Source organism: Myxine glutinosa, chromosome 1 (assembly GCF_964187855.1).
Source record: "Myxine glutinosa chromosome 1, kmMyxGlut1.1, whole genome shotgun sequence".
In the NCBI taxonomy this organism is placed as follows: domain Eukaryota; kingdom Metazoa; phylum Chordata; class Myxini; order Myxiniformes; family Myxinidae; genus Myxine; species Myxine glutinosa.
Window position 1 is genome coordinate 420,698,178 of NC_136261.1, and position 10,167 is coordinate 420,708,344.

At 41.4% G+C, this 10,167-nt stretch overlaps 1 long non-coding RNA gene across 1 annotated transcript; it reads left to right on the forward strand.

The window, feature by feature from the left end:
• Positions 1 to 228: 228 nt before the first annotated feature.
• Positions 229 to 9,484, forward strand: LOC137413748 (uncharacterized). Its single transcript, XR_010981741.2, has 3 exons — positions 229 to 385; positions 877 to 1,002; positions 9,411 to 9,484. It is a non-coding gene; the product is annotated as an uncharacterized LOC137413748 (long non-coding RNA).
• Positions 9,485 to 10,167: the final 683 nt, after the last annotated feature.

Sequence of the window (10,167 nt, forward strand, 5' to 3'; positions counted from 1 at the left end):
ATCCCGATGCACGGGTTTCTCCGATCGGTGTTCGAGTTCAGAAAGTTCAATCGGACCCTGGGAGATTCGGGATTTCTGGGAGACTCATTCGGGAGAACGATCTTCAAAATGTGTTTCAGGTTCAACCCAGGACTGCTGGGTTCGAATCCCGACCAAGGTATAAACTGCCGTCCAGGTATTTCGCAGGCAGGTGATTCATCAATGTGTTCATCTTCGTCCCTCGGAACGACGTGAAGCCGGACGTCCTGTGTGCTAGCATTAGTTCGTGAACGTCAAAGATCCCACGGTGTACTTCACGAAGAGTAGGCAAGCTATCGCCGGCATCCTGAACAAATTACACATTCCTGCTGAAACCCACGAGGCACTCTTGAAAAATGATGTAAAGGTACGACGAGCATTTGTTAGATTATCGGGAACACGTGACACCAGAATAGTTCCACCGACGTATTACGTCATCGTACACAAACCAACGTGATAAAACGTCATCACGTCATGGAGTATTAAGGTGTGATTGAAAACCCGATCCACACCAGGTAACCCGGTTTGTAACGCGTGTCCAATCATTTCTGAATCGATTCCTCGATGAAGTGAATCACGGTTAAAGACCATTGTTGGATACCTGGTTTAAACGTGTACACCGGACAATGGCTGAAGTGTAACCTGGAGTCCCGATTCCCTGATCTTGTACAACTCCATAATGTTCGATCGAACGAACTCGATAATAATCGGTACACGTGATATTGTCTCCCAGGAGGAATGTCTTGGGGGTTCTCGGTGGATTGTGTCGTCACCATGCGTTGTGACATCACAGACGGGTGTTTCAAAAGTTCGTTTCACGACTCGATAACAATCGGTAAACGTGATCTTGTCCCCCAGGAGGAATGTCTTGGGGGTTGTCGGTGGAATCTTCAGCTCATTACAATTTACCTGGACCTTGATACAGTATTCGCTCGTTTATGAAGAACAACCGATCGATTTGAACACCTAAAAGCACCTGCACAGGTAAGAAAAGGGGATTGGTGTGAGGGAGAGCAATGGGAATGTCATGTACTTCACCTGGACATTTACCCTCATGGCTAAAATGATCCTTCTTTACCGACGATCTTTAACATGTCGGGGTTCGAATCCAGACCCAGGTATAAACTGCCGTCCAGATGTTTCACGGTGCGGGAATAATTTGTGTTCTCCGAAAATTAATTGCGAGTAATTGCGAAACACGTAAACAAAACCGAATACCTGTATCGATTATTATGAATGTTTAATTGTCCTGGAGAGATGATTTTACCTTCAAGTGAAATTACCTTCAGTACAAGAACTCCATGTTTTTAATAACCAAAAATACCTGTTGAGAGATTGTACCAAAGAAGGTATTTTATCTCTCCTAAGGGAATGTGCTCATTTTGGGTTATGATTACCTGGACTCCACTTAGACCATTAAACAGCCTCCAACTTGGTGTCTCCTGCTGCAAAATGGATCCACACCTGCTTTGCATTTCTCAAATGTGCTTCTCACCTGAAATATGTTTCTCTCTCTCTTTTCCAGTGTAATTAATTTTCCTTTGTAGTGAAACTTTGTTTTTTCCCAAATGTTGCTCGAGAATTCTCACCTTTGTGTATTTCCCTGCGATCTGATCGGGGGTCGAACAGAACTTCACACCTGTTACAGATCAATGTTCCAAACCTTCTTCAAAATGAGAATATCTAGCGAGGGCTTTGGGTTCGAACACAAGGGTCTTCATGTAACTTGTCTTGTTGAACTTCTCTGTGCAGGTAAAAAAAAAAATCTCTGATGTTTCAACTCTGCAGTGAATCAATTTTACTCTGAAACTGATTGTATGTTCTTCCACAACATGTAGGGTGACTCATCAATGTGCGTACCGTCCCTCGGATGCACGTTAAACGGGAATCTCGTCTGCCGACATGAGTAGGTGGACGTTAAAGATCCCGCGGTTTCCTTTGGGAAGAGAAGGCGAACTATCGCCGGCATCCTGAACAAATTACAAATTCCTGACCTAACGTGATTGTTAACAAGTGGATTGAATGCTCTAACATGTCTGCCAGCACTTCTGCTGCTACCATTGCGAATTTACGTGTCATGTTCGCTACTCACGGTCCACCAGATGTGTTGTTAAGCGATAATGGTTTGTGTTTCACATGTCAGGAATTTGAGGAATTCATGAGGTAGAATGGCATCAGACATGTCCGTTCTGCTCCGTTCAAACCCGCTTCTAACGGCCAGGCAGAGCGTGCTGTACAGATCATCAAGCGAGGATTAAGGCATTTTACTCAAGGTTCGCTTCAAACGTGTTTATCACGCATGTTGCGAGGGTATAGATCAGACCGCATACCGTAACTGGAGTGCCCCCAGCAGAATTACTTATGAAGCGAGACCTCAAAACTGCACTCTCTCTTGTTCATGCTAATGTCCGTGAAACTGTTGCTAGCAACCGTCAGAGTCAGAAGTTATATCGTGATCGCACGGCTGTGTTGCGAGACTTTGCTGTAAACGATCCAGTTTATGTGTTAAACAATGGCGTGGAGCGAAATGGCTGCCAGGTGCAGATCTTAACAGGGAAGGCACCCGTGTTTTTTGTGTCGAGCTGAAACATGGGCCGATGGTTAGAAACATATGGACCAAATCAAGCGGCGTTATATTGAGTTGGAGGAAAATGCAAATTCTGCGGTTCATCATTGTTCCGTTGTTCGAAAGAGCAACTGTTGTTTCCGAGCCTACAACTGAAGCCGTCAGTGACGCGTCTCCACCCGAAGTACCTGTACCGGTGCCTGCCAACAGTCCGGTACATTTGTCCATGTCACCTGTACCTGTTCCTGTAACAACTCCTCTGCGTACGTCCTCCCGCACATCACATCTAGACATCCAGACCAGTTCGATTTGAAATTAATGGGAGGGGGGGGGGGATGGTGGAGATATTGTGATGTATGTGAGTCCGGTGTGCGCATGCGCGACACCAGGGACCAGGAACGTGGAGCTGAGTGCAATGCTGATAAAGCGGATATAAGGTTGATTGCCTTCATTGGTCTGATTGTTCGTGCTTCCAGACATCACAAGGTTGCAAGTCATTTGCATATTCGAACATGAGTTTATAAAATGTTTGTTTTTTTGCCGACATTTTTGTGATTGTTTCATCTGTTGATACTCTTGTGCTGGGTCGATCAGAAATTTTGACTGCAACTGATTTAAAAAACGTTTTAAAAAATTAGCCAATGATGATTATAAAGTGGTAAATAATGACTTCATTGGATACGTCTGGATATGAAGTGGCTTCACAAATATAAATGTAACTGGATCATTGGTTTGCTGAAAACGCTGAAGTCATTCGCTGCCATGTTGGTAATCACCACGACATGAAAAAGCCATATAAAAATTAAAACTCACACTTTATTAAAAAACATGCTCTTGGTAGTCACCACACCATGAAAAGCCCAATAAAAAATAAAACTCACACTTTATTTGAAAACATGGTCCTGGTAGTCACCACACCATAAAAAGTCCTATAAAATTAAAAACTCGCACTTTAAAAAAAAAACATGCTCTTGGTAGTCACCACACCATGAAAAGCCGAATAAAAATTGAAACACTTTATCTAAAAACATGCACTTGGTAGTCACCACACAATAAAAAGCCCTATTTAAATGAAAACACACTTTATTCCAAAACATGCTCTTGGTAATCACCCCACCATTAAAAGCCCTATAAAAATGAAAACTCACTTTATTTAAAAACATGCTCTTGATAGTCACCACACCATAAAAAGCCCTATAAAAATGAAAACTCACTTTATTTAAAAACATACTCTTGGAAGTCACCACACCATAAAAAGCCCTATAAAAATGAAAACTCACTTTATTTAAAAACATGCTCTTGGTAGTCACCCCACCATTAAAAGCCCTATAAAAATGAAAATTCACTTTATTTAAAAACATGCTCTTGATAGTCACCACACCATAAAAAGCCCTATAAAAATGAAAACTCACTTTATTTAAAAACATGCTCTTGGTGGTCACCACACCATAAAAAGCCCTATAAAAATGAAAACTCACTTTATTTAAAAACATACTCTTGGAAGTCACCACACCATAAAAAGCCCTATAAAAATGAAAACTCACTTTATTTAAAAACATGCTCTTGATAGTCACCACACCATAAAAAGCCCTATAAAAATGAAAACTCACTTTATTTAAAAACATGCTCTTGATAGTCACCACACCATAAAAAGCCCTATAAAAATGAAAACTCACTTTATTTAAAAACATACTCTTGATAGTCACCACACCATTAAAAGCCCTATAAAAATGAAAACTCACTTTATTTAAAAACATGCTCTTGATAGTCACCACACCATAAAAAGCCCTATAAAAATGAAAACTCACTTTATTTAAAAACATGCTCTTGGTAGTCACCACACCATAAAAAGCCCTATAAAAATGAAAACTCACTTTATTTAAAAACATGCTCTTGATAGTCACCACACTATAAAAAGCCCTATTTAAATGAAAACTCACTTTATTTAAAAACATAGTCTTGGTAGTCACCACATCATAAAAATCCCTTTACAAATGAAAACTCACACTTTATTTAAAAACATCCTCTTGTTAATCACCACACCATAAAAAGCCCTATAAAAATGAAAACTCAAACTTTATTTAAAAACGTGCTCTTGGGAGTCACCACACCATAAAAAGCCCTATAAAAATTAAAACTCACACTTTATTCCAAAACATGCTCTTGGTAGTCACCACACCATAAAAAGCCCGATAAAAATTAAAACTCACACTTTATTTAAAAACATGCTCTTGGTGGTCACCACACCATGAAAAGCCCGATAAAAATTAAAACTCACTTTATTTAAAAACATGCTCTTGGTAGTCACCACAACATGAAAAGCCCTATAAAAATTAAAACTCACACTTTATTTATAAACATGCTCCTGGTAGTCACCACAACATGAAAAGCCCTATAAAAATTAAAACTCACACTTTATTTCAAAACATGCTCCTGGTTGTCACCACATCATAAAAATCCCTTTAAAATTAAAACTCACACTTTATTTAAAAACATGCTCTTGGTAGTCACCAACCATAAAAATCCCTTTAAAATTAAAACTCACACTTTATTTAAAAACATGCTCTTGGTAGTCACCACACCATAAAAAGCCCAATAAAAATTAAAACTCACACTTTATTTCAAAACATGCTCCTGGTTGTCACCACATCATAAAAATCCCTTTAAAATTAAAACTCACACTTTATTTAAAAACATGCTCTTGGTAGTCACCAACCATAAAAAGCCCAATAAAAATTAAAACTCACACTTTATTTCAAAACATGCTCCTGGTTGTCACCACATCATAAAAATCCCTTTAAAATTAAAACTCACTTTATTTAAAAACATGCTCCTGGTAGTCACCACAACATGAAAAGCCCTATAAAAATTAAAACTCACTTTATTTAAAAACATGCTCTTGGTAGTCACCACAACATGAAAAGCCCTATAAAAATTAAAACTCACACTTTATTTCAAAACATGCTCCTGGTTGTCACCACATCATAAAAATCCCTTTAAAATTAAAACTCACACTTTATTTAAAAACATGCTCTTGGTAGTCACCACACCATAAAAAGCCCAATAAAAATGAAAACTCACACTTTATTTAAAAACATGCTCCTGGTTGTCAGCACATCATAAAAATCCCTACAAAACTTAAGACTCACACTTTATTTTAAATCACTTCCCTAATCGATTGGTCTATCAAATGAAGTAGCACTGCAACCTGTTATTTTTCATCAATTGACGAACTACCGTGGGCTTGTGTGATAAGCGATTGATGGATATTAAATTAAGCATTTCATATTATCATGTTGGATCTGGTTATTGGACATTTTAATTGCAAATATATTTCCCCTCAATCCCGGGGCCCTGGGCACGTGCCCAGTGTGCCCATTGGGTAATCCGTCTCTGGGGATGAGGTTAGTATTAATAGAAAAAGCAGGTTTAGTAAAATAATAACTACGTTTCATGCATACAAATGCAACAATAACCCAAATAAAAATTGTATAACTCCTAATGTTAATGCATATATTCAGTCATGTGAAAAAGTATATATACCCCATGTAAAGTTTTGACTTTTTCAACATATTTCAACATACAGCTATTTGATCTTCATTTCAACAATATTGATAGATAAAGATGATATAATATAACAAATATCATGAAACATTTACATTTTGTAGTCCATTGTATAATTTAAATAAACATAAATGCAAATTTCGCATGTGGAAAAAGTAAGTACACCCTTGGCTCTAATAGGTGGTATTGCCCCCTTTGGCAGAAACAACCTCAAGTAGGCATTTCTTATAACTGTCTACCAGTCTCTGACATCGACTGGGAGAAATTTTTGCCCACTCCTCCATGCAGAATTCTTTCAGCTGTGCGATGTTTGAGGGGTTTCTTGCATGCACAGCTCGTTTCAAATCCCCCCACAACATCTCGATGGGATTTAGATCCGGGCTTTGACTTGGCCATTCCAGAATCCTCCATTTCTTTCTTTTCAGACATTCCTTGGTGGATTTACTGGTATGTTTAGGGTCATTGTCATGTTGCAAGATCCACCTTCGGTTGAGCGTCAACTTTCCGACAGATGGCCTCACATTATCCTCAAGCACCCTCTGGTACAATGAAGAATTCATAGTGGATTCTATGATGGTGAGCTGCCAAGGCCCTGATGCAGCAAAGCTGCCCCAAACCAAAATATTTCCACCACCATGCTTTACAGTTGGTATCAGGTTCTTGTGGTCAAATGTGGTCTTTGGGTTTCACCAAACATGTCTTCTGGTACTGTGGGAAAATAGCTCTACCTTTGACTCATCTGTCCAGAGCACATTGTTCCAGAAGTGCTGGTCTTTGCCTCGGTGTTCATTGGCAAACTTTAGTCTTGCCCTGATGTTCTTTCTGGACAGCAAAGGTTTCCTCCTGGCACACCTCCCATGTAGATCAAATTTGTGCAGCCTCTTTCTAATGGTAGACTCGTGCACTTTGAAATCAACAGTGGCAAGAGCTACCTGTAGGTCCCGTGATGACATTCTGGGGTTCTTCGAGACTTCTTTCAGCATCTTGCGGTCTGCTCTCGGGCTGAACTTGCTGGGGCGGCCTGGCCTAAACAAGTTGGCAGTTGTTTGGAATCTTCTCCACTTGTAGATACCAAACTAAATGTCTGAGGTTTAAATAAGATAGGTTCCTCCAAGATCCTCTCCAACGATGTGTTTTCATTTGCACCTGAGCTGGTGCACCTGATTCTAATTTTAGGTGTTTGAAGTAGTGATAAATGTAGGGGTGTACTTACTTTTTCCACATGCGAAATTTGCATTTATGTTTATTTAAATTATACAATGGACTACAAAATGTAAATGTTTCATGACATTTGTTTTATTATATCACCTTTATCTTTCAATACTGTTGAAATGAAGATCAAATAGCTGTATTTTGAAATGTTGAAAAAGTCAAAATTTACATGGGGGTTACTTACTTTTTCACGTGACTGTAGCTATTGTTTGGCAAATCCACACTATATTATATTACACGATCACAAAACACCCCTCATTAGTAAATGGACCAACCCGTGATCATGGCGGAACGTTGCGGTTTCAAAACTCAGAACATCTGTTCCAATGTGACCCAAAACTACAGCAGCGTAGTTGAAAAGGGAAACACAACTCAGCATTCGGTAGGGAGCATACCTGCACCAGGTGAACACCGTACATTTTGTCAGGTCGGACACTGAAAGGTCGAATCTCGATTCGACTTGAACTAAAATCTAATCGCTTGTTCTTGTCGCTTAGCAACTCATAGTTTTGTCATAATTCGTCCACAACTTTTTGAGATATCGTGCTATAATATTGTTACAGACGCGGCTTTAGATGTTATATTGACCGAGCGGTGGTGTATTTGACCGCGTCCGAACAGTTACTCCCCGATTAGAACCCGATTCCACCCGACGTTGACCAGATCGCCCCACAGATATTCAATCGGGAAACCTCTAAAGCGACCGAAAGAGAATGAAAAAGAAGAAGAAGAAGAATACGGAGGAAGAACAGATTTATTATACACACACAGCAATGGATGGAAGAAGCAGTAACACAGCGAATCGTTAACTTACACTATTCATTTTTACTTAACCCCAAGACAACGAGCAGGACAGGACGTTCACACTTACACAGGGGATAATGCAGGCAGGTAGAGCTTGAGGTGGATTGCTTGAGAGGGAGGCAAAGTCGGGAGGCAGCAGCTCTCAATTCCTCGCGGTTTTGGCGGGAAAACCCTCCGTCGCGTATCCGCTGCGGTAGACGTCACGCGCTGGTTCGGCACACCTGCTCCTCTTCTTGTGGTGGAGCCGTCTCCCTCCTTTCAGCGCGTCTCTCCAAAGCTGGTTTCCTTGCCGAGTACCTCTCCTCTTTGGCTTTGAGCGTTTCGCATCTCACCGCTCCTGTTGGTGCCGCCTCTTTGCTCATCTCCCAGGTCATCTCCCAAGGCCTCTGGTAAAGCAGTCCCTTACAGTCGCTTTTATCACCTCGGGCGAAATCAAGCCGCCGGCTCCGAGGGCACGCCTACCGGGTCGCTCACCGCGGTGCTGATTGGCTGTTAGGGCTGGTTCACTCCTTCCCTCTTATGACGAGGTGGACACACGCCTTTCTTCTCCGACTCAAAGCACATGGGCAATGGCGGCCTGCGGGATTGAAAACAACTCCCCTTTTGAAAGGAACTTTGGAGAGCGGAGATGTTTGGGGAAATTGGAAGGGCCTACGCTTATTTTGTTTGATACAACGCAAAGTCAATCTAGTGGGAAACACATATTTAGCCTACATGGAATAAGGAAATACACTATTTAAAAGATATATCGTGACCTGCGTGTAAGTTTCATGGAATTAACTAGGAGGCCGGCTGCGACCATTATTTACATTAACAGGGTGTTACCATACTTTTGTAACGTTCACATTGTAACGTTTTCACATTCGTTACACTTCCTCCAAAATTGTTACACTTCTCAAAAACCGTTACACTTCTCAAATTCGTTACACACTTCTCAAAATCGTTACACTGCACCCTCCTTTCTTCAGGCCGGGGCTCGGGCCTACTAAACTTTAACTTAGTGTGACACGTAGGTGTAATTCCCTCTACAATTAACCTGACCCCGAGTGTGACAATTTTAAAACACAAATAAGTATGTCCCCCTATTGCATTGCACCCTGTCTAACAGACTCAAGCCCACAGCTAACTGAATTACGGATTTATTCTCAAACTATACATTTACGGTGGGGAGCATTATTTACAATGACGTGATTTCTTATTTACAACGCAACCCAGGACCTGTGTTTTTTTTCTTTTTTCTTTTTAGGGAACAAGAGAAAAAAAAGAAATTCCTGTTGGGAGGGAGGAGACAGCACGCATTGCATCGATGCACCAGTACCAATACCACCAAAGCACCCAAAAGCACCAAAAACACCACAAGCACCACAAAGCACCACTCGGTGCGCAGTCACCATGGTTCTTAATAAACACAACAAAACAACTGGTGTTGGTCTTCTCTTTCTCTGCTGGGCCGATGTTCTTCCCGACGTCTTCTGGCTTCATGCGGCCTATTTGGACATAATAAAAAGCACAACTTGTGTTCGTTTTTATTTAGGGCCTCAGGGGCCAACTAAGGGTGGTCCACCTGTTTAGCATAGGTGCCACCTTACCGAGGTCCGCAAGCAAGATTCCCTGGCCACTATGGCCGGTCTCCAACAGAGGTGCCCTGCCCCAGAACCTGGGGTCCATCAAGTGGTACTTGGCCGCAGAACAGCGGTCCATAAAGTGGTACATCAACGCAATGCATGCTGGTTCTGGGAATCTCGGGCGCACAATGGCCACCTCAAGCACGCTCCCCTCGGCACCCAATGGCGCACAGGTCATGTGGGAGACAAAAGAAAGACAATTGAGCGAGGGGTAAGGTCACAAGGGTACACGTCAATAAGGCAATGCAAGGCGAAATGCGTACGGAGGGCGAAGTGAGAAAGCTCGTCCCTACCGTACGTCACCCCCCTGTCACCTACCCTACCCTTGCCCTTGCCCTTACCCCATATGTACAAAATCTACACATTACCAATTCGTCA